The 26,088-nt window shown below is 42.4% G+C and overlaps 1 protein-coding gene across 9 annotated transcripts in view; it reads right to left on the bottom strand.

Moving 5' to 3' along the window:
- The window catches only part of PLCE1 (phospholipase C epsilon 1), a 320,763-nt gene that overhangs the window by 227,603 nt on the left and 67,072 nt on the right, over window positions 1-26,088 (bottom strand). The gene's annotated exons all lie outside the window — the stretch shown is intronic.

Here is a 26,088-nt window from a genome sequence, read left to right as displayed (position 1 = left end):
TTACCCACAGTTTTACTCAAGAGAATAAAAGGTAGCAAACAGAACCCAAAGTGAGTTTGTGTGCAAAAAAAACCTAGTATCCAGGGGATAATAGTGGAAGGTACCAGTCCAGGGATATGGGAGCCTCCCATGCTGCAGGATACGAGAGCTTCCCAAAGCTGCAAATGCCTTCAAAGTAAAGGTAACTCCCAGAAAAAGCAGTGTTTCTCTAAGCCAGAAATCCATTTTTCCCCCTAGAACTTTTGATGAACAAGAAAGCTCAGGGGTTCCACCAACATGGTTCCTGATGGGCAACTGCTATTGATTACTTCAGAATCTTATGGTCCCTGAATCCGGTGGGATGAGAAGATATGAGAGGCCACATTACTGCTGGATGAGCAGGGAATTGGCAGGGGGGAAGGGTTTGTCAACAGCACCTGCCTGGGAGAGAGATTAGCTAAGGTTTCATAACTGCTCAGAGGCTGGCTTGGGATGGGTGGGGATGCCAGAGGTAGACCTTGTTTTTGGACATGTTATTGATCACAATGTGAAACTTTACGAAGTATTAACCATACGCTAGGCACTGTGCCAACACTTTACATGCACATCTCACTGAACCCTCACAACAGCCCTGCAAGGTAGATACTTTTATTGTTTCCATTCTATAGACGAAGAGACCGAAGCACAGAGGGGTGTTATTGTGGTGAGCAGGTAAGCAGCGGTACCTGATCTGCCTGGTGTGCTCCTTAACCACCAGTCTGTAGCTCCTGCCAGCTTCACTACCACCACCATCCTCACCATCCTCACCATAGTAATGATAATGATAATAGAATCACTCCCATTTATTGATTAGTGTACTATGCAATAGGCACTTTGTTTAGGGCATTACATGAATATGCTCACTTGCCTTACAAAAGCCCGGTAGGCAGTATTACCGTCCCTATTCCACAGACGTGGAAATGAAGGCTCAGAGGGAATGAATGAGTTGTGGGGCCAGCCACACAGCTGGTTAAGGGAGCAAGTAGGGATTGGAGCCAGGCCTGACAGATTCCAGAGCCTGAATATACTACCCTGAACTGTCCATTCTTCCAATGTCACTTTTGTCACTCAGAGCAATTTTGGAACACCTCTTTGGAAACTTCCTTCAGAACCTAAACATTCCATCTTGGTAAATATACATTTTTAAACATCTGTTTCATGTTGGGCACTGCAGAGGGTATAAATACATGGTCCTGTTTTCCAAAGGCTCCCTACCTGGTAGGGGAAGTGGAGGCACAAGGAGGTCATTCTATCACGAGGGAGCCTGGGCGAAGTGTTACAACAGGGCCACCAACGGTGATGGGAGTTTGGGCAAGTGAGAAATTATTTCGAAATTATCCAGATTACTGCTAATATGCTCAGTGATGGTAAATATGCATCCTTAGAGGGTGGACGTAATTTTGGCTCACTCACAGGCAAGTCCATCAGAGCCAAGTCTGGGGAATAAAGTGGGTCATCAAGCTGGGCAATTCCATTTTTGGTCACAAGCTAGGTGTGGCTATAAAATAGTGAGATGGATTTTCCTGTGTGGCCCAGACTAGATCTGAAGGCAATTCCTGAAGGGTAGCTCCAAAAATGTTTCGAGCAACGATACCATCTCCAGATTCGAGGCAGAGCCAACCAAAGCGATTCCAAAAGACCAGGCTCCTCGAGCACAGCACTTGACCACACCAGAGGCAGGGGCCTGCAGGATCATTTGTGGCGAGCTCCCTATCAGCAGGCCCAGATCGGCTTGCTTGCTGCTGCGTCCCCGGCATCTGGAACGATGCTCAGCATAGAGGGATGCTCGATAAATATTTGTTGACTGAATGTGAGATACTTTTGAATATGAAATGTTAAAAGTTGTCTTAATTATTTGGCCACACTTAAGACATCTGCATACTGACTGTGGACACATTCCCAGCTGAGTCCAATGGCTAAAGTAAGGCTTTACTTCCCCAGTCCGTCTACCGAGCCAGGCCCTGGGGGGTCAGCCTGGCCATCACTACTTCCCATCCTGTCACTACTCATGGCTGTTCTTGTACTCAGTGGGAAGAGAAGCCAGCACAGACACTAAAGATGCCACCACGCAGGTTCAGCTGAGGGCTTGTAGCCAAGTGGGCTGACAGTTTCTTCCACTAGTGCTGGCTCTAAAAGTCGGGCAACACTGGGGAATGCTCCCACCACCAGTTAGGGGTGGGAAGGGCACCGTTGTGCCCCGCAGCCAAGCTGCACTCCTAGTACATCCAACTCTGGGGAATGAGGGCTGATCAGGAACCATCCCCCGACCACAGCCTGACTCCATACACATTTCAAAGAAAAATGAGTTGACACCTCTGAGACTCTGCAGGGTTTCCCATACAAATAGGCTCAATGGGAGTTCAGAATAGATCTCAGGACAGTCTGAACCCAGGGGTTTCTCCAGTCTTCTGTGTGCCTCAATTCTCCCCTTCTCGTCTGTGTTTGCTCCTGGTTTTTGTTTGTTTGTGGTTGGCTTACTAATTATCCACATAAACAAGTCAAAACCAGATGGGTCAAAGCCTCTCTGTCGCTAGGACCCTCCATGCCAAAGGAATTCTTTGGGTCTAATGTGACTCCCTTGGATGGCCTGTCCACCACCAGTGAAAGAAAGGGGTGGTCTCTCACTAGCTGTGAGACCTTGTCCAGCTACTTAACTTTTTGGTGTCTCACTTTCCTCACATTTTTTTTATTAAAAAACATTTTTTTTAATGTTTATTTTTGAAAGAGAGAGACAGAGTGTGAGCAGGGGAGGGGCAGAGGGGGGCGGTGCACAGAATCGGAAGCAGACTCTAGGCTGTTAGCACAGAGCCTGACGTGGGGTTTGGATCCATGAACCTCAAGATCATGACCCACCCTAAAAGGCACTTAACCGACTGAGCCACCCAGGCGCCCTCCTCACTTTTAAATAAAGAAAGTAACAGTACCCGCAAACACAAGGTTGTTGAATGAGAAAATGCATATAAAGGACTTTAGTGCCAGGTCCAGAGTGGGTCCCTCTCATACTGGTTGTTACTGTTGTTTCAGACTTGCTGGAAGTGGGGAAAGAGAGTGGGACAATAGGAGCCACTGACAGTGGGGAGGTACATTCACAGATTTCTGCATCCATTTACTATGTCGTTCTGCATGAATGATTTATGCCCTGTTTCGGGCCGCAAAAGGATTTTGTGTGGTTTCTATATTGCAGCACGTAAAATCAAACAACAATATTCAGCTCTGAAAAGGATTTAGAGCCCTGAGTTGTCTGAGGGAAGCCACTGTTGTTAACCACTGTATTTAGCTCTTGAGCTTCTTGGCAAAGAGGGTAACAAGAGAAACACACGGAGGGGGTAGCACAGATGTCATCCAATCCAAAACACAAAACAAAACAAAACAAAACAAAACACTAAGGGTTCAAGCCGAGAGACAAACTTTTTCCTGGCTCCAAATTTCGAGAGGAATTTATTAGCTGAGGTACAGGGTACCGGGTAATATAACGGATGATGCCTTCCCCGGGACGTGCATAAAAGATACAGAGACATCTTTCCGAGGGCCCGGACTTGCACGGCTCCTCCATAAAAGCTGAGGGCTCACGTTAAACTGCAGGTCGAGGGAGGCGTTTATGGTTTCACGGAATGTCAGCACCAGAAGGGCCTGCGGTCAAGCCCCCTGGTTTTATAGAAGTGGAAAGAGTGTCAGGAGCTCAAGGGGCAGCTGGCTGAGGACCGGACGACTCTGTGCTTGTCCCCACTCTGGGCCCTTGCCCTCTCCCTCGTTTCTTCCACCAACAAAAAGAAGCGTCCCTTGGTCCCTTTCCCCGTGGGAAATGGCAAAGCCACGGCAGTCTCCTTCACACTGTGGGAATCCCTTTTCTTTCAGTTTGGTTAAAAATAATTTTGAAAATGTTTAAATTTTCAAAGTCCAGGCTGGCGAGTGTCCAAGTGGCTTTAGGAGTCTACAGTACAAAACTGCTGTCAGCTGTAAACTGTTGGCTGTGTCTGCCTGTTGTCAAGATGCACTCCTTACCCTGATGTCTAGTTTTAAAAGGCTGTTTCAGCAGCTATCATTCTTAAAAGCTTTCTAAGTGCCCCTCCGGTGTGCTAAGTGCCCTAAACGGTAGGCCTAGTTGTTCCTTCCAACACCACTATAAGGAAGGTTCGTTCCATTATTCAACCAAGATTTGAACTGTATCGGTTGACTCCAGAGCCCAAGATCTTAATCACAAATTCTGTTACCTTTACAGAACGAGAATCCTTGCGAGGCAGGAACTAAGTCTGTCAACCATGCTTGTGTCAAGGCCTCTGCTTCAGCAACAGAATTTGAGTCCAGCACTTGGCAATTGTCATACAGACTGTAGTTCATTATCCTAACGTTCTGGGAGACTCTCTGGAGAGATGATCTTAAAATCGGGGCAGTTCTTTAACTGTGGTGTCCTGAGGACAAAATCAAAACAAGGCCCCCAGAGTACATCCAACACGTCCCATCTAACAGGGAAAATCACTTCTGGCCAATCACAGGAGACTGGTGTCTGCTATTCATAAGTAGGGGCAATATGCAAGGTGGTTGGGGACACAGGCTGTGGTTTCTGACACTGTCACTTCTCATGTGTGACCCTGAACAAGTGGCTTAACTTCTCTAGGTCCCAATTTCCTCTTCTGTAAAAGAAGGTAGTAACCACAGGATCTCTTTCCTAGAGCTGTGGGCATTACGTGAGGTAACGTCAGTGAAGTTGAGAAAGTGGTGGGTGCATATCGTGGGCTCGAAAACAATGGGCTCATGAAAGCAGTCATGTTTTTAAGGCAGGTGTCAGAATACAGATTAATGGGGAAGTCAGTAATTAACACAAAGGTCCTCAGTATGAATTAGATGCTCTAAACATTTGGGGCACCTTCCCATTTTCCACATATATCCCGACTTTGTTTTATCTAATATACACTTTTCCAACTCACAAAGCAATTATGGTGTATTATAGGTTCATCTAAGTTTCTAGCAATAGCCTTTATTGGCAACATGTAATATTTACCCTTCAGATTCCTGACCAAGAACGTAAACCCCAAGCCTCTGCTGTTCCTTCTCACCAGGAGTTTGCATGCAACAAGGTACTGATCAGAAAGAATTGTCAGAAGTATGTTTGGCCTATCTATTCATACTAAAATTTTAAATTATAGTCTTTGATCAGATAAAATCATTGGAAAGCCACATACCTAAAATACCAAGATTTTTACTTCATGTAAAATTTCTTTTGATAAATTTGCTCTAATTGGCCTTTTTTTTTTTTTTTTTTTTTTAGTGAAATCTTGCCATTGGCTTTTAAATGATGCTATGTAGTTTTCAGCGTATAAGTCTTGCATCTCTCCTGTTATATTTGTTCCTAAGTATTTTATTCTTTTTGATGATATTATAAATGGAATGGTTTTCTTATTTTTATTTTGTAATTGTTCATTGCTAGTAAAAAGAATATAATTGATTTCTGAATATTAATCTTGTATCCTGCCATTGGCTCTTATTGATGGATATTACAAATAATATTCATTCATTCAAAAAATATATCCTGAGCATCTATATGTTCCAGGCACTGTGTTGGGCTCTGGTATATAATGAAGAATAAAATAGATATAGTGCCTGCCCCCTCAAGAACTTGGGGTTGAATAGGGGAACTGGGTGCAGGTGAAGAGTACTTCCCCATTACCAAGAAGATGCTGGCCCACATCATCACACAGGGTCCCTGTATGATGGTCATGGCAGAATTAGGACACGTATATATCCCCTTAGCAATGATTGTATTTTGATCCCATTCTCAATGTGAATCATGTGGCTGAACAGGTTTTCTTTGCTTCACCTGCTAAGATGCTTAGGGCTATGTTGTGGCCAAACTCTAGCAAATGACACTAAGGCAAGAATCAAATATTATTTTGCCACATTTATTTTCCCATTTTTCCTGGGTTTTTTTGCATCTTATTATTTTATCTGTTTTGAGCAGGTATGTGCAAGGTGCTTCAGATCTTTTATGGATAGAGGCTGAGGCGGGAGGGAACAAAAGGAGGAAGGAAGGGAGAAAGGAAGAAAGGAAGGAAGGAAGGGAGAAAGGAGGAAGGAAGGGAGAAAGGAAAGAAGAAAGGGAGAAAAGAGGAAGGAAGGGAGAAAGGAAGAAAGGAAATTCCAGTTACTTGTTAATATTCCTGAGAATGTCAACTTACTCTGAAGATCTACTTCTCCTTTCTGAAGTTCCACCAAGATGTGATTTTTTTTACCTGAATAAATGCTGATCCCATCTGGAATAAGACCTGTTTCATTCTTACAAGGTTCTTTAATCTGCTTTTGGCAGGTCTAAATTAAACAAAGTCTATTGGTTTTGTTCAGACACACTGGAAGTGCTTTTCTGGCATGACTTCAATAAAATTTCCTTTCCTCATTATACATAGAGATCTGGCCAAGAGCAGGAAAGGTAGAAGGAATATCTTTTCCCCAAGTCATCTGTGACAAGAGGCAGTATAAGCAGTTCAACATTATGGTCATTCAGACTTGGACTTGAATACTGACTCTGTTACTTACTAGCTGTGTGATTCTGGGAAAGTTACTTATCCTCTCCAAGTCTCTGTTACTTCATCTATAAAGTTGAGATAACACCTATATTATTGACAGCGAGTGTAATGAAATTTAGCATAGGGCTAAGGACACATCAATATAATTCTGCACTGAAAGTACTAGGCAGTGCAATAAGACAAGAAAAACAAACAGGAAGTATAAAGATGGCAAAGGAAGAAATACACCCAACTGCATGTGGCAGCTTGGTAAAAATCAGTTAGATTTCTACCTAATTACAAAAATAAATTCTAGATGAATGAAAGCTCAACATGTGAAAAACAAAACATTTAAAACATTTTGAGAAGAATATCTTTACAATCAAAGGTCAGGGAATATAATAAAAACATGAAAAAAAAAACAAATCAAAAAGGAAAATGTTAATTGGATTTCATGCAAATCTAAAATTTCAATACAACACATGATAATTTGAACAGAGACAAAAGATAACAAAGTTATTGACCAGAAGAAGGTATTGCAACACATATAAAGCAAAGGAATAATCCAACTACACAGGGACCTTTACAAACCAATGAGAAAAAGACAACCAAACACATAAATGGTAAAAGATATAAATAGGCAATTCACAGAAGCAGCCCAAGTAGCTAATAAACCTTACCAGTAATCAGGGAAATATAAATGAAAACAAGAGTGTGATAATATTTCCCATCCATAAGGCTAGCCAAAATGTAGTTTTCCATTTTCTTCCACTTACAGATTTTCCAATGACTAGTTTGACAATTGTCCCTATCATGGCTATCTCTTAGGAAGGAAGAGAGGATAGGGAATGAGGCCTACAATGGTCTCTTTAACATTTCATTTCTTTAAAATATCTGAGGCAAACATGACAAATGTTGGGACTTGCAACTCTGGGCAGTGGGTGCATGGCCATTTGCTCTAAGCTTCTCTGTGCTTTCCTATATGCTTGAAATAATCGTAAAAAATAAACACAAGCAAACAAACTATGTCTAAAACAATCCTGTGGATATTGAGGAGGAATAACATAATAGAACAATTCCTAAATAAGATAGCTTTTGAGCATGCTGACTAGACCCAGAATGGGAACCAGAATGTCCTGGAAAGGGACAGTGCAAAGGCTGGTGGGGGTTGGGGGGCGGGGGTTCAGCAGAAAGGACAGGTCAGTGATACGAAGAGAGATGCACATTTTAGAGAAAATGATGGTCTAGAAAATAAAGTCTAAAATCAGAGGAACTACTCTGGAAACACAGAGAAGTACAGGCTGTGCTTGTCTACTCACTGCACAAATATTTAATGCACTAGAGTATTTTACTTGGTCTCTGGTCTAACACCATGTCCAGCCTTAGGGTAGATACAGACATATGAAATAATCAAACTAATGGCTGGTCTTGGCAAGGGGAAGGGGTATGGTTTCAGAAAGTCTTCTCTGAGCATGTGAACTGAAGTTAACAACCAGGTACAAAGAGGTGGTAGGTAGAATTATGTGTCCCAGGCAGAGAAACCATCATGTGCAAAGGCCCTGAGGCAGAAAGGAGTCTAGAACTGTGAGGTGTTAGCGCCGAACTACAGAAACCTCTATGAAAGTTACTGGGGTGCTGTGAGGAAAAGCGCTGTGTGGAGAGATTGACGAGAGTCCATCTCTGTCTTTCTCAAAGATCAAAGAACCAGAGAGAACCCACCCAGGGTGAAGGACCATGGGTAAAAGTTGAAAGACACCTAAAAGCAATAATCAAACTGGGCAGGAAAAGGATTAACAGGAGTACTTAACTGATCTGTATGCAGTTCGTACTGGGATATCCCCTTTCACAAAATCAGTTATACACTTGAAACTTTAAGACAAGTCAGTAGGTTGAACTGCAGAGTGCACCATGGGAAAGGTGCACTGAGAGGTGGAGATCTGCTAAGGAATGGGAAAGTTCCTTGCACATCGATTTTTGGAGAAACTCCTAGAGACAGAAGGCAGCAAAGTGGATTATGTCAGCGGCAGTTAAAAAAAAAATACACCAACCTAGGAGCATACTTCTTGGACACTACTTCAGCCTAAGCTGGTCACTCATGAAAAATTCAAGAATCAGAAATTCCAACTGGCTTGGGGCAGGAATTTCTCCTGAGGGTTCTTGGATTGGCCTGCTATAAAGAACAAAAGATAATATTTTTTACACCTGCAATTTTCATAATGGAAACTGACATCTTTTTGGGATTAAACCAAGAGAAATAAATATAAGTGAAAGCTTTCCCCTAATATCATATCAAATCCAGGCTCCAGGGAAGACATTAACATTTTCTCATTTCAAACAACGCTCGGTGCTGGAGTCTTTTGGTGGGAGAGCCTGTGGCCTCAGATTTGCTCCAACGACTTTCTCTTAACATTGTGATGAAAATACCCACTTAACTCGAGTGACATTCACCTATTTGTCCTCAAGTCCAAGTGCAACCCCTTGAAAGAAAAAGCAACTTGAGACTATTTTTTTTTCTCAGATGTTAATGGCCACCAATGTAGAAATATTGTAACACTGTCCACACAGGGGAAAGTGAATTGGACTAAGCCTGGGGAGGGATGTGGCATATACCACTTCAGGCTTTGGGTCTGGGTTCTTTCCAGATATGTTACTTTGCCCAAGCCATCAACTGCTGAAGTCCATTCCCTCAAGTATAAAGGAAGCTAAAAACACATGACTTAGGGACACTGCTGTAAAAGTCAGACTTGGTAATGTTTTTTAAGCATGAAGCACAGTAAGCAATTGCTATAGCTATTGCTAACATTTTAAGTGATATTCATAAATATCAAGGCAAAAGGTGCTTTTTAAGGTCATGTTTGATGTTTTCTGATGGGCTAATTTGGGTGGAAAACCACAAGGCACTGGCAGTAATTATGACCTGGAGACACGCAGCTCTTCTTTATAGGACCAAATTACCAATTTAAAAGGGGTTTTAAATGCTGAATACAAAATCATCAAAGTCAACACTATCTGCTCATGAGGATGTATGGACTATATGGGCATGAGGAGTACAGGGACTAAAATGCAGCACATCATGACAATATCAAAAAGCCTTTTAAACTTTGGAATTCAGTTTTTTAAGATTAAAAAAAATTAATGAGGTACTTATGCTATATATTATGTAACATCCCCAATCAGAGACAGAGGAGGCATTCCACAATCACAAAACGTCTATATATTCTTCACATTAAATGGAATAAATAAAGACTGTAACTAGCCTCATGCCAGTTCGAGTCAGGTTTTGCCACCACATGAACTTGCTAGGAACTGAAAACACAACTCTTTGTTTTTAGTTCTTTTACTTTTAAAATAAAGTTCCTACACTCAGACATTTTACTTTTGTGTCTTTATCTTGCAGAAATAAAATCTCACAGTACATAAAGATGTAAAACAACATTCACCGCAACATTGCTTTTAACAGCAAAGTGTTGGAAACAGCCTTACATGACTGCTTGTAGGAAGACGGATTGCTACAGAATGGGAACTCCTGTAGAATACTGTGCACCCACTACAGAGAATGAGGCTCGCTGGAGAAGGCCTTCTCGACCTCAGCACTATTGACATTGGGGGCCAGATCATTCCATGGGGGGCTGTCTTTTGCATTGTAGGATGTTAAGCAGTATCTCTGTGCTCTGCCCACTAGATGCCAGTAACACTGCCCTCTATCCTTGGTTGTGACAACCAAAAATGCCTCCAGTCATTGCCAAGTGTGTATGGTGTGTGTGGTGGGGGAGGGCAAAATTGCCCCACTTGAGAACCACAGTTCTAGAGATGATCACATACAAGGGCAGCCCTAAACCACTGACAAGTGGCAAAAGCAAGATGCAGAATAATGCTTATTGCATGATTCTAATTTTATTTAAATGGAAATCTATAATTGTAGATATGTAGAAAAGTGTCTGGAGAGCTATGCCACAAACTGTTACCGAATACCTTGAGGAAGTGGGCGGGGGGACCACAAGTGGGAGACTTTCCCCTTTTATTCATCCGTTTATGCACTGCTTCAATTTCAGAAATGTGGTTTCTGAAGAAAAAAAAAAGACTATGATATACAAGTTGAGAGCAAGTACAAAGGTTTAAAACTGGGACTAAAAGTCTTGGAAAATGACATGCGGTCGGGACAGGGAAAAAACCCCACTCGAGGTGGGTGTCCAGCAGGGCTCACAGGACACCCGAGATTGCCAGCAGCTGCTTCCAGCACCCTGGCCTTGTATGAGGCTAAACCCATTATCTGACCATCACACTGGAAGTACTCCAGTCTGACTGCAGAACAACAACCCCCTAACTGCACACTCCGAACCTCTCCTCCCTAACTGCACGCTCCGAACCTCTCCTGAGGGCATTTTTTTCGCTCATGTTCTTTTGAGGCAGAAATTAAAGGAATCCTGCCGGGGCTCAGCTGAAAGAGCAAGGGCTGGAAGATTCAGTTCTATTTCCACCTACTGGTAGGAAAAAAGACAACAAGGCACAGTTGAGGAGAGGGAGCACAAGCCACACACAATTCCCACCGACCCCCTCCAGTCCCAACAAGGAATCCTCTGAACTCCTACTGCAATGGACCAAAGTCTCAGAAATCACCTGACAGTAATATCAGCTTAACTGGGTTCAAAAGATCGCGTGATTGATCAAATCCAGTACTGCACAGTTTCGTAACAGCTGGGAGCTCTCTCAAGAAAATATGTAATGTTATCTTCATTACCTTCCCCCGAACACCCTAATTAGGATTCCCTGACCCATTCTATGTACAGCACTTTTATGAAACTCCTCAGGTTTCCCACAGAGGCAGGTTAGCATGGGGGTAAAAAGATAGGCTTTACAGTTGGAAAGACCTGGATTTGAGCCCCAGACGTTCCCATTTTCTTGCAGTTGACTTTGAGCAAGTCATTTAACCACCAAGCTGCCATTTTCTCTCCTGTGAAGGGAGAATACTAATGTTACACTTTATAGGGCTGTTTTGTTGTTAGCCCTATAAGCTCATGAGCTCATGTGTTCAGCACAGTACTTGACCCACAGGAAACAAGCACTAGCTATTTTTATTACACAATAATTCCACTGACTTCCACCCATTTCCCATATGGAAAACTGAGGCAAAGGGTGATGCTCCAGAGGAAGGGAAGTTGGAACATCGAGACACATTCTGAACGTCATTCCCTCATGCAGGTCATGATGCAGGCCTCCCCAGACTCCCAGCTTTTCCCATTGTACTCAGGAAGAAGATATCATCTGTTGTCCTGATAGAAATGCCCGCATTTTTGTCTCATGACACGTGTGTTTCCAGTCATATGATCCAAATACTTTCCCTTCACTCAAACGAAGGTAGGCTCAGCTTGAGACAGACACCAACACAAGTGCTCACACCACATGGCACTTTTATTGTACAAAATTAGTCTGCAGGAAAACTAGTCTTCCAAGAGGAATGACTCTCAAAGTCCACATATATGGATTTGTTACCTAATTTTACACCAATTTTGCTTTCTCAGGTAAAATGGCATACACACTGATGCACTGAAACAAAATGAAAATTCTAGTAGCCTAGTATTTTTAAATGATTATTACTGTAACCAAAAATAAAGGATGGATATGGTCCCTACACTGTGTTGGGTGATGGGGAGGAAAGGTAAAGCACATGGCTGCTTCCAGCCCAGTTGGAGAGGTGGGCATGTCCCCGGCTAACTAGACATTCTGCTAAAGGAGCAAAAGCCAAGTGCTATGGAGCAGAGAAGAGAGAGACACTAATTCTGATGGAGGATGTGGAGATTCAGGAAAGATCTCACAGGAAAGGTAATTGTTGAGCCAGTTCTTGAAAGATAAGAATTAAATGCCAGGGGAAAGAGAAGAAGGGAAGCAATGAAGGGGAATCCACCAAAGCCCAGACACTTAAAATCCTACCGTCTTTTTGGAATACATTATGTGTATTCCAAACCTGTGTTGTCTGGCCATAAATTATCTGTTTGAGAAGACAGGAGTAGAACTTATGAATATAGATGTTCCACTTGGTATTATAAAAATTATTCTTAAAAGAATCAATGCCAAGTTCTGGGAAATGGGTCAATGCAAAACTGAAATTGAGGAAAAGTAACTATTAACAGCAGTAACAGGACTTATGTCACTTCTAAAAGCAAATGGATTCAAGCATCCGTTAAAAGGTTTTCAGTAGGGGCGCCTAGGTGGCTCAGTTGGTTAAGCGTCTGACTCTTGATTTTGGCTCAGGTCATAATCTCAGTTTGTGGGGTCAAGCTCCATATCGGGCTCCATGCTGATAAGGCAGAGCCTGCTTGGGATTATCTTTCTCCCTCTCTCTCTGCCCCTCTCCTGCTCATGTTCACACTTTCTCTCTCTCTCAATAAATAAATAAACATTAAAAAAAAAGAGCTTCAGGGTATCACTACAAAATTTATATCCCAGCCAATATTAGAATACAAATACAAATACAAATACAAATGTATGATACAAATACAATTTGTATTAGGATACAAAATAGTATCCTAATGTATTTGAACAATTATATTAATGTTGTTATAATGCATATTTAGAGTTTTCAATAAAGTTAGTCATAATACATTTCAATTTAGAGACAAAAATCACCAGGTTTACTAAATCCAGGCCATGAAGAGCAAAATGAATTTCATATTACATACCAACTCTAATCAACTGGTAGGAGTGGTTGGGATGTTTCATTATAAAGGATTTTTAGGCCACGTCCAGAGTCACCAAAAAATAAACAAACAAAAAAATTAAAAAAAAATAAAAGTCTCACCATAACTAGTAATGTCTGCCCTGGGTGTGGTGGGTAAGTAACAACATATGTGCCCAGCATTGCCACTCCTGACTTAAAAGTTAAAGAAAGCTGAAAGGAGGAGAATCAAATCATTCAACTGGCATCTATTTATTGAAACTGTTTATTTAGTAAAAGTCTCTCAACATGCTTGCTCCCTTGTACTTCTCTTTGCTCCCCCATATCAGTTCTGCTTCTGTAACTTCACTTCCTCATCTGGAACATCGCCCTTTCTGAATTCCTGCACATCCTTCAAGATTTAACTCAAGACCCAATTTCCATGAAGCCATTCCTGACCATTTGGAACCCTCACTGAGCTCCATATGACTTTAGTTATATCAGCTACAAGTTTTTTGTAGCCAGTTATTTGGAATTCAGAATGTGTTCACCTATGAAAAGATATATAAATGTTGATGATTATCCTAAGCTAGTCTATAAAAAATCTAAGTAAATGATATGGGAAAAAATGTATTTGCCAGAATGTTCATTTAAAGATAAACTGTGATGAGCTGCTTGGGGTCAGGGGTTACACTCTGAGAAAAAGCCCGAAGCTTGGAGTGGGAAGCTAGGTATGGAAGGATGAAGACAAGAGCCAGGAGAGCTGGGTGCTCCATGGGGCAGGTGAGGGGCAGGGAGGAGAAAAAAAAAAAAAAAAAAAAAGAACTCCTGGTACCACCTTTGCACTGGGAGATGCCAGAGTGGAAGGAGGAGTTGTTGCTGAGGGGAAGATGGTATCAACCCTCTGCTCAGTAAGCCTCCACAGGTGACATTAATTTAACCCTCATCATTACAGGAGAAAATGAAAACAGAAAACTCTTATTGTAATTCTAGGGGTTGAATGTAAATGTATATTTGAAAAATAACATACGGGGCTCCTGGGTGGCTCAGTCGGTTGAACATCCAACTTCAGCTTGGGTCATGATCTCGCAGTTAGTGATCTTGAGCCCCACATTGGGCTCTCTCCTGTCAGTGTGGAACCTGCTTCAGATCCTCTGTCCCCCTCTCTCTCTGCCCCTGCCCCTCTTGCACTCTGTCTTTCAAAAATAAATAAACATTAAAAAAATAACAACACATGTCACAATTGATGTTTGAGAGAAAAAATGGCTTATTTGTTGGAGAATAAAGAAATAAGTGGAAACTTTGGAATAAAGAAATAAATAGAGATGTTCTGAGTAGTTTCTGAGCTTTGATATGTATGGATCACAAACTCAAATGCCTACAAGAGCCAAGCAGATAAATGAAGTGGGTAACCTAAGTGAAATGGTGGAAACAGGGATGGTAAAATGTAGACACGATGCACTCCATTTAGAAACATTCACATTCAAATTTAAACTCAAATAATAATGGTAACAATCGTCAAACATTGAAGGCGTATCATATTTCACCCTCAGTAACTTCCATTGTGCCCATTTTATAGATGAAGAAATTGAAGAGGAGAGATTCAGCCTTTTGCCTGAGGTAAGAACACGGTGGAGCTGACAGCCACATCCAGGCAGACCTACCCTTACCCCGCTAATTAGTGCCTGGAGCATGCTGAAATGGGTGAAAGAGAAAGAGAGGTAAAAGAGGGGACGGAAGTAGGAAGACAAGAGTTAACAGAAAGAGGGGAGAGGGCAAAACCAAGAGCGATAACAAGCAGAGAGGAAGGGGAGTAATGAAATGGTGAAGAAAGAGCAAGATGTAACCAGACAAGGGCTGAAAGGGAGGTAGTGAGAGAGGGAAGGTGGTTAAGAAGAGGGTGCATATGCACCTCGAGATGGACTACTGAGGTGGGATGGGAGGCGGGGGAGAAGAAGGAATTGTGTAATGGACGCCTTCCCCTAGTTGGGGAAGAAAGAGGAGCCAGGAACTAGGCTCCAGGTGGTGCCCCACAGAGGAGACTATCCCCAGCCAAGGTGGCTTCAAGGGGTCAGAAGACCAGGAAAGCAGTATCTTTGGATATTACCTTGAATTCTGACTTAGAACTCTCTCCTTGTCCCAGACCTCCACCCTCACCCCCACCCCAGCACTAATATATTATTCCTGAGTAGAGTTCCTGCTTTAGGTCTTGATCTCGAATGGCACTCAATCTCCTTTGAGTTATCAGAGTTACACTACTCCCATAAAATGAACCGGGAGGTGTGCCATGTTTTTGTTTGAGGCCAATTGTATCATATTAAAGTTCTGTATTCCTCTTGAAAGCACCCTGACATGATGGGGGTGGGACGTGGGCTTCATAGCCAAGCAGAACTGGAGTGACATTATAGCACAGGCTCTGCCATTGAGTTACTTAGCTTCTCTGAGCTGCAGGCTTTTCAGCCATAAAAAGAGAATGTTTGCAAACGATTCATTTTCCTTCACCCCTCACTCATTCGTTTCATTCATCATTTATTAAATAACTCCCATTTGCCAAGTTCAGTGCTAAGCACTGGGGGAAGGCAGGGGAGTAGGGAGGAAAAAGTCAATAAAACACCATCCTATCCTTGGTGAGTTAATAGTTTAGTAAAGGAAGACAGACACTTAAATTAATCCAATTGAGTCAAATGGTACTGGTGCCAAAGTGATTAACAGTTAGAGCCAGATTGCCTGGCTTCAAATCCTGGCTTCATGAATTATTAGCTAGGTGATCCAGTGCAATTTTACTTAATGACTCTGTGTCTCTACTTACTCATCAGTACAATGAAGGTAATAAATCTGTTATGAGGATTTAACTAGTTAACACATGCAAACCTCTCAGTGCCTAGCACATAGTAAGCACTCCAAACATGTCAACTATTATTATGATGATGGAATAAGTGTGGGGTATTATGGAAACAAGAAGGAAAGTGGTCAATTCTACTTGATGAGGAGGTTGGAGAAAGACTTCATAAAGATGTTGTCATTCGAGTTAGTTTTGCAGAAAGTTTGGCAGTTGTCAAGTGGATAAGAACAGAATGGGCATTCCAGGCAAAGGAGGTAACAGGAGCAGAGGCATGAGCAAAGGAATAGCCTGCACTGCTCCAGAACCCCAGAAACCTACAGTGACTTCAGGGGAGGATGGGAGGCAGGAGGGCACAGCCTGATGGAAGAAACATGTGCCACCATGAAGGTTTGGTCCCTATCTTATGAGTACCAGCTAGAAACACATGCTAGGTAACTTCTATTTATACGTCCCACTTCTCTCCCCTACTTCCCCAAATCCCACTCTTTTTCCTTCTCCACCATGTTCCATGCCCTGGAGGCTGACTAATACAGACTGCACCACTGACTCTTTCCCTCATCCAATGGAGAGTGCTGGCAAGAATTCAGAAGAAGGAAGGAGAAAGGAGGAGTATTTATTTTCATCTCTCCTTTCCTGTCACTGTTGCAGTTGCATGCATCTTTCCACTAAATGCAGCTCAAGTCAGGCAGCTCTCTCTCTCTAAACAAGTAACCACTCCCTCCCCTTACCCTTCCAGGGCCCCTAGTGCTGGCCCTGGGGTCCTGAACTAGCCCTCATTTAGGTCCCTCTCCCTGCTACACCTTTAAAATATCACCTTCATTAAACTATTCAAATCGCCCATTTTGAGTGTGCCATGTGCATCCTGCCTTCACCCTGACTTGCAAAAAAAAAAAAAATGCTGAAGGGCTTTTCACAGGGAATTATGTGAGCAAAGTTGCACTTCAGAGAGGTCCTTCTGGCTTCTGAGTGGAGGATGGTTTGGGGGGAGGGCACAAGAATAAAAGAAAGCAGAGCTTCTGACCCAGGAATATTTGTTACAGATATAGATTCCAGCCCCCAACCCGACCCAAGACTCTGATTCAGCAGGCCTGGAATAGGGTACCCAAATCTACATGACTATAATGCAATCTCACAGTTGTCTAAGAACACTAACCAGTATTTGGGGCAGGATCCAGAGGAGAGGGGTGGATAGCTGACAGAACGCTATCTGGTCCAAGAGAACCTGGAGGGATGGGGAGAAAAATCAGAAGCAAAGGTAGGGGCATTTGTTTTGACAAGGCCAAAAGACACCTTTTCTTTTGAGAGCTGACAAAACAGAGTGTAAAAAGAAAGTTAAAGAAATTCTTACCTTGTAACTTCAATATCTTATGGAAGCAGGAGGCAGAATCATACACCATGACTGAAAGGGCAGGCAAAGGTGAGGGGTTAGAGTGACAGAGGTTTGTAATAGCCATTGTGGGGCATGGGTTAGGGTGATGATAACATTTTAAGACTGCTTGGTGAAGCTAAGACAAGAGACCATGAGTTTTAAGTTTTGTCATTTCTCTCTGGCAGTATTTGGTGGTCCATGTCTAGAAATAAGAAGGCAGAAGTTGGATTGATTCCAGTTGGGAGGGTTACAGAGTAGGTGTAATGAAAAGACAAGGGGCCCAGGATGTTGAATCACACACAGGCATGGGAGCGGCAGCATGAAAACCTGAGGGGGAGCATCCAACAGATGCTGTCCTTGGTCCTGAACTAGCATTGCACACCAAAGCATGGTCATTTCACTGTGAAATTGGGGGTGGGTTGGTATACGTTCCCCTGCTCCTCTGTCACACCCCACTATAGAAGACTCATGATGTCAAAGGACTATGCTTCCAGTCCCACACTACTGTGATTGGGGTGAATGCAGGGCCTACAGCCTGGGCACCATCATTTGTTGAAGACACAGTTCCAAAATTTAAGGATTTAAGGAATTAATTCAATAAATATTTATTGAGAACTTTCCATGTACCATGCAAGAGATAGAGCAATAAAAAATACAGGGGAAAATTTTTTTCCCCAAGTCAAATCTTTTAACTGCTTTTCTTAAAGAATACCAGAGGGACCCATTCACCCCTTCCCTTTTCTCTCCAATTCCTTTTCACCTTTTACCAGCTGCAAAGCTCTTGCAAAATGACCTCCCTTGAGTTCACTTTCTCTCCACACAGATCTCTGTGATTTCTGTTCTTCTTCTTCCCCTGGGTGGTCTTTATTCTATAGATGAACTTAGCTTCTCTCCCAGCCAGCCAGAATACTACCTCTTTTGGAAGAGAGAGAAAACACAACATTGAAAAAGCAAGCACAGACTTATTTTTAGCAGGCTAGAGGAGGGGAGAAAAGTTGTGAACAACGATACACTAACTTTTGTGCCATGTTGATATCTAGAAAGTCCTCTCCAAGCAGAGAGGGAGGCCACATCATTGCATCACTGACTCTATCAGCTGACCATGGAACTTCCCCCAAATAATCTGAAGATGACAGTGTCATCTCTGGAACTGTTCTGCAGTCCCTGCTGCACTGTAGCAGCCAGTGGTCCTATTCCTCCCTGATAGTGCGCATTGACCCTAGCTTTTCTGGCAGTGTGACAATTTGAAATTAATTTTGAAAAATCATTTATTAAAGGTCTTCTGGTCTTCTTTTGTTTTCCAGAGCCTGAACTAAATGTTGGAACATAGAGATAACTAAGGACAATTGCTGTCTTCAGAGATTTCATAATTCAATGGAGCAGGCAAATATGATGCAATAAATTCTATGTCTGCAACCTGACCAAAGTACAGAAAGAACGAGGCATATGGTGGTAAATTCTATTTTAGGTTATGTTGAACCAAAATTGGTTATGGGAATCCAAAGGTCATGTCTCTTATTGAGGAAGAAATAAAATCAGCAGTACATAAGGTTTTACTCATAGGGAGTAAGGCCAAGAGAAGGCTGGATGTGAGTCTGGGTGTAGGACTGGCAAACGGGTTAAGTTTCTCTAGATGGCAGGTATCACAGGCAAGCTTTGGCTCCAGAGCCAGCAGATGAAAAGAAGGGAAAGGTATACACTCTATCACCTTTCCAGTGCAATCCAAGAATGTTAGACCAGATTAATGGATAGTTGAAACAAAGACAAGATCTCAATGACTAGGACAGACAAGGGTCCAGAACCCAGGACAGGTAGAGGCAGGGGTTGAGTGAGCAGCTGGAGTGGAAAATATAAACATGGGGAGTGACAGTTAGAGACAAGCTAGTAGAAGATCTAGGAACAGACAGTTTCCCTAAGGAGTAGTGAGTGAGAATCAGAGGCCAGGGCTAAACATGGCTATCAACATACCACTGTCCCTCCCATCCTTTCCTTTATGGCTGTTTCATTCTTAACTGACAACATCACATACTCTACAGTCTTCACTTATGGAAGCCTCACCTTCTTGGTGGGGAAGGAGGGGGACCTGCCTTTCTCAACACCCCATGCTGGGAGTAGGTCTTGAACTGCCACCTTCTTCCCAGCTCTCACAGGATGCTCATATCATCTGTCTGAGGTCCCTGCCGTAGTACTGCCACATCTCATTTCCACAATCCCAGCCTGAACATCTAGAACAGAGCCTGGCACACAGTAGGCATTCTTCTAATATGTGTTGAGTGAACTGAATGAATGAGTGAATGATTCTCCCTAAGGAGTTTTATCAACTGGCACATTGGTTTCTTTGTTTGTTTGTTTGTTTTGCCTACTCTGACTCCATTTACTTATCATTATTTATTCATCTGCTCAATAAATATTTACAGAGATGCTAGGGATGGTTCACTAATGAGAGTGTGGTGGTGAACAAGATGATGCTCCACCCTTGAGAGCAGAAAAAGAAATGAGAAAAAAAGTCTTTAGGTCATACTGTAAAAAAGCAGTTGCAGAACAAATACCAAAAACACTGAACTCTTACTCCAGTTATTGATCAGGACTCCACTGAGAAAGGCCAAGAAGAGGCAGAAAAAGGGCTGGGTTACTGTATCTTACAGCATAAGGATTTTCAATGCCTTCTCAACTTTCAAGAAGCATGGCCATGTAATGAATAATTGATATGACCCAAGTTCTGTGCTTAGTTCATTTCCTGCATTCATTTAATCTTTACCAAATCCACAAGGTAATTATTTTCATGCTCATTTTCAGATAAGAGAATTTAAGCTCAGAGAGGTTCCGTAAGTTGTCCAAGATCACCCAGATAGGTGATGAAGCTTGGCAGGATCCAAAAACAGCTCTGCCAGATTGCAAGCCTTAATGCTCATAGTCAACCAACTAGCCTGCCTCAATATGATAAATCTCTCTGAGTGTGTCCATTGTGATCACCCTGGGTTGGAGACAAGGGAAAAAATTTTAAATTTTTTTTTTCAACGTTTATTTATTTTTGGGACAGAGAGAGACAGAGCATGAACGGGGGAGGGGCAGAGAGAGAGGGAGACACAGAATCGGAAACAGGCTCCAGGCTCTGAGCCATCAGCCCAGAGCCCGACGCGGGGCTCGAACTCACAGACCGTGAGATCGTGACCTGGCTGAAGTCGGACGCTTAACCGACTGCGCCACCCAGGCGCCCCGGGAAAAAATTTTATAGGGATAAAAATGTATGGTGTATAGGAACATGCAGGGCAATGATACACTTGTACAAAGCTGATGGCTACGATGTTAAGGAATATGAATGGTTATCCAAATGAATGCTGAAACCCCAGGCTTGGCCCTTGCCCACCTCTCACAATCTGCAGACTTCACCCCTGCTCCCACACCTCTGGTCTTCCTTCAGTGCCTCAGTGTGTGCTGTTTTCCTTGCTGCCTCAAGGCTTTTGCACATACTACTTACTCTTCCCTCCTTCTCTCACTCAACATGACCTAATTACTATTCCCCCTCCTCATACACAGTTGAACCTCACTTCCTTACAGAAGTCCTCACTCACCACCCCATTCCCTATGAGGTTAGACCCCATAGAACCCTGCACTTTTTCCTCATATGCTTATACAAGTCTAATTAATTTAAGCAATATCTCTTCTTCTCACTAAATGCATATCTCAGGATAAGACTACACTCTGATTGGTGAGCCACTCTTAGCATCTCTGTAAATATCTTTTAAACAGTTTTTTTTTTTTCCAACGTTTATTTATTTTTGGGACAGAGAGAGACAGAGCATGAACGGGGGAGGGGCAGAGAGAGAGGGAGACACAGAATCGGAAACAGGCTCCAGGCTCTGAGCCATCAGCCCAGAGCCTGACGCGGGGCTCGAACTCACGGACCGCGAGATCGTGACCTGGCTGAAGTCGGACGCTCAACCGACTGCGCCACCCAGGCGCCCCATCATCTCTGTAAATATCTACTGAGTGGATGAATAAATAATAATAAGTAAATGGGGTCAGGATAGGCAAAAAAAAAAAAAAAAAAATGTGCCAGTTGATAAAACTCCTTAGGGAGAATCATTCACTCATTCATTCAGTTCACTCAACATATATTAGAAGAATGCTTACTGTATACCAGGCTCTGTTCTAGATGTTCAGGCTGGGATTGTGAAATGAGATGTGGCAGTACTGCGGCAGGGACCCCAGACAGATGACATGAGCATCCTGTGAGAGCTGGGGAGAAGGTGGCAGTTCAAGACCTACTCCCAGTACGGGGCGGTGAGAAAGGCAGGTCCTCCTCCTTCCCCACCAAAAAGGTGAGGCTTCCATAAGTGAAGACTGCGGAGTATGTGACCTCATCAGTTAAGAATGAAACGGCCACAAAGGAAAGGATAGAAGTGAGAGTGGTGGGTAAGGCAGAGATACAGGGTCTGCTCACCAGAGAGCAGGTGTTCTGAAGAGAGTAGGAGAAAGGTGGAAGGAAGTTAACAGGTGGGAATACAGTCCAGGTGAGAAAGGGCTGCATGTTTTGGGGACTGAGCCAAAGGCAGCAGGAGGAAGAGGGCATGGAGTGGTGGGTATGGAACCAGGGCTGAGCAAGCAGAGGATGAAAGGAAGTGAGAATATCAGGGAAGAAGGATACTCAGGAGATCTGCTAATAGAATCACATGTTTTTATGAAGTTCAGAAGAACAGAGTCGAGCATCCTGTGATGATTCACATACTTCCCTGGAACCTGATGTATTGCCAAGAGTGGCTATAGAACACTGTGGTCTGGAAAATTAATTCAGAAAGACAATAATTGACTCTGCTGCTCAGGGGCCAACATAAAATCTGGGAAAGCCCTTCCAGCAATGGAAAGTGGGGATAAGCCCCTGTAGCTGTCACCTTCAGATTTTCCAATTTTCTGCCTGAAGGTTAAAACTGTGTTTGAAATATGAAGACAAGAAAGATTTTTAAAAATCTACAATAGCTAAGACTTATTGAGTGTTTACTATAAAGTAGGTCTGGATTACAAAGTACTTTATAAACTTGGTTGTTATATCAGTCCTATAAAGTAGGTACCATTAGTATAATAATTTGACAAATGTAAAGACTATGAGAAGTTAGGTAACATATCTAAGGTCAAGCTCACAAGATGACATAAACTGAGGCCATCTGAGTCCAGACTTGTTTTTTTTTGTTTTGTTTTGTTTTGTTTTTTTTTTTGTTTTTAGAGCGAGAGAGAGTAGGGGAAAGGGGCAGAGGGAGAGAGAAAGAATCCCAAGCTCAATCTCACAATCTTGGGATCATGACCCAAGCTGAAATCAAGAGTCGGATGCTCAACCAACTGAGCCACCTTGGTGCCCTCAGAACCTACATTCTTAACCACCAAGTTATCAAAATAATAATAGCTAACTCATACCTAGTGCTTACTCCATATGACACGTATTGTCCTTAACATTATACATTTATTACCTCTTTTCAATTCTTACAATCTGAGGTAGATACTGCTATTCTACTATTTTAAAGATGAGGAAATGGAGGCACAGAGAGGTCTAGAAACTTGCCTGAAGGCACACACCAAGAAGAAGTGCAGCCTGGATTCAATCTCAGGCAGTCTGGCTCAAGAGTCTTTTCTTTCCATCACTATATTGGCTCCTCACATGAACAGTGCCTCCAAATGGCATCACTGGAGGCATGCAAAAAAAAAAAAAAAAAAGACTAACTTTTGTACTTGAGTTTTTATTGTGCTACGATTGAGATACTACTGGTTAAACTTTCACTTCCTTACTTGCCTGAACAAAAGACAGAATACTCTGGAGGATAATTTCTTGATCACACAAGTATAAAAGGCAGTTTTTCTTTGACTACTGCGAATCATAAGAAATCCAGCTACTCTTTTGTGTGATGTCAATCACTGCTTTTCATTTGTTTGGGTGCCTTACTTCAGGGAGAGGTCCTTAGTACACTTCAGTCCCCATGCACAGAAACACACTGTTGGTTTGCTCTGGTCTCTTCCATTTCCATGGACTCCCTGAGAACTACCCATTAGAGATTGTCTGCTCAAGCTAATCTTCTGATCTCCAATTAAGGAACTTCATTTTCACCACAACCTATTACAATCTTCCTACACAACTGGTTTCTCCAGCTGGTCTGAGAGAGGAACACGTTTTGTGGAAAGTTTTCCCAGGCCAGAAAAAAGCAAAACAAGTTTTGCTTGAAACTGGCCACGCACAGCATGCAGTGCCCTTGTCCCATGGCTTCCTCCTCACTGAACCCTTGGACCACGTTCTCTGCCAGTTCCTTAGTCTCACAACGGAGAAACACAGAAAGGGTTCATAAAAGTTGAAAAAGGGCAGGAAAAAAAAAACCCTAAGTCCAGTAATTGCGCCTGGGTTCATGCTAACATTAATGTATCACAGCTGCAAAAGATATTTCCTACTTTGCAATCAGAGAGTCCAGAAGTTCAATATAAATGCACTAATCCTTGTAATTTTCTTGTAAGGCTAGCCACAAGAGTACTCATTTCTTCAAGGCACAGGGAAGTAAAGTTTTGCCAAGCTCACAAAACTAAGAAACAGACACTGAGAGCAAGCTAATCTTATTTCCCATATTCTCCTTTATTTTTATATGTCCTTATTCTTTTCTGTATAATTAAATTTTCTAACCAGTTCTATCAGCTGTAGACCTCACACAGTTCTATTGTTTATAATTATAATGATGATTATGATGACAGTCCCTATTTATTGAGTACTTACTAGATGCCAGGCACTGTGCTAAGCTTTATATGTATCAACTCACTCCAGTCTTACAACCACATTAGGAAAGAAATAGTATGGTTATCTCCATTTCACAGCTGAGAAAACTGAAAGTAAGCAAAAAACCTTGATGGAGACCAGGCATATGGTAAGCCTGCATTTCAAAGCCACACGGTCCCTTGCACCACACGAGCCCTTGACCTACATACCGCATGCCATTAAAGTCATGAACATTAAAGAAGTGCCCATATGGATATTGTTTCTAGCTGCTCTTTTATTTTAAGAAGGCAAACAAAAAAACACAAAGAATGTGTTTCCTGTAACACTATAGAACTTGATGCAATTTACCAGTATACCAAATTTAATCAAATGCAGCACTTCTTCAAAAGCCATGATGGACACAAACAAAAAAAGCCATCAGGAGCAGGAAGAACATTCCCAATACTTGAGTTGAAACAGGGACCACTTACTAATTTCACCAAAGCATAAAGAAATAGAATGGAGCTCGAAAAGCAGTATAAATGTCCAGTGTCTTGAAGCACTGTAATAAATTCGCCCCCAATGTAGAAGATGTGTTAAATGGAGTACAAAGGTACCTTCCCAGGGCAATAGTACCTGAGCAAATAAGATTAGCATGTAACACAAATATTTCTGATAAGGGAAGCAACAGAGTTATTTTTTCTGTCACACTCCCCAATGCACTTGCTTGCCCCACTTACTGGCCAGCTCCATTGGACTGCCTTGGTACCCCTCCAGATCTCAACATATCTAGTGAAAAATGCCATTGTACCTCTGAGTCACCACTTCTGCATACTTTCCTTGTCACTGCCAATGGTACCACTTCCTCTTTTGAGATCTCCACCCTGGAGTCACCACTGGTTCCTCCTTTTCCCGAGTCAGAGCTCATGAGTCACCATGTTCCAACAACTCTTCCTCCACATTGCTCTAGTCCTCACCTGGAACAGCCCCATCTCTGTCCACAAGTTGCTGCCATGCCTCGGTCCTGGTCTTTGCAGAAATTCTCTCTTCAGGTCTATCCTATGCATCACAGCCTGAGAAATTCAGCTAAACTGTATCTTTCATGGTGTTATATCTATACTCAGGAAGCACCCAGGCTGCCCACGTCATTCAAGGCTCTCAACATATTCTTTTCCACACATCTATTTTCTCACTTTCCACCACGACTGTGTCTGTTCAGCCAAACTTCTCTCCCTTCCCCCTTCATATTATTGCCACCCTGTGGGTCTGATACATGAGAGCATACTGACCTTGTCATTTACACAGATCAATACCAGCTATGCTGGTATGTGCACGTGTTTATGCTATGGGTCTACCGAAAAATTCATGAGGAAAGATTTCCATGGTCCAACTGATTCACAGATGACTTTAAATTTTTGGTTTTGGTTTTATTATTTTATTTTTGGCAAATCTGTGTTTATAAGAAGTTTTTCCTTTATACGTTTATAATAAAGTAAATGATGGTATCCCATAATGTTAGAACTGAGACTCCAAAGTGTAATTACTCCCCCATCCTCATTTTACCAAGGAGGAACTAGCCTCCTAGACAAGTTAGGGGATCTGTTCTAGATCCCCTGGTCGTCTCCCAAGTTTTTTAGATGACCCACTAAACTCTGCTTAACCTGACTAATGAAGAGAAAGAGATGCATAAAGCAGTATTTCCCACAGCATGCTCATCCCATGGCCACGGAAAATTTAGTCTAGTAATTCAAATAACTTCTTTCCCAAAGAATGTTCATGTGTACTATGACTTTCCAAAGGAACACAGAGGACAGTAGAAATATGAGATGCAGTGGTTCCCAAACTTGGTTATCATGGTACGCTTGTCTCAAAAAAAATATTTTAAAGAACATATTTGCAAAAAAAGGCCATCACAGTTTTTGACATTTTTGCCATTGACATTTCTGATTCTAGGAACAGGTACAATTCTCAAAAAGAAGAAAACCA

The sequence above is a fragment of the Leopardus geoffroyi genome, chromosome D2, assembly GCF_018350155.1.
Source record: "Leopardus geoffroyi isolate Oge1 chromosome D2, O.geoffroyi_Oge1_pat1.0, whole genome shotgun sequence".
In the NCBI taxonomy this organism is placed as follows: Eukaryota; Metazoa; Chordata; class Mammalia; order Carnivora; family Felidae; genus Leopardus; species Leopardus geoffroyi.
The sequence above is the reverse complement of the archived record's forward strand: the minus strand, read 5'-3'. Positions and strand labels throughout refer to the sequence as shown.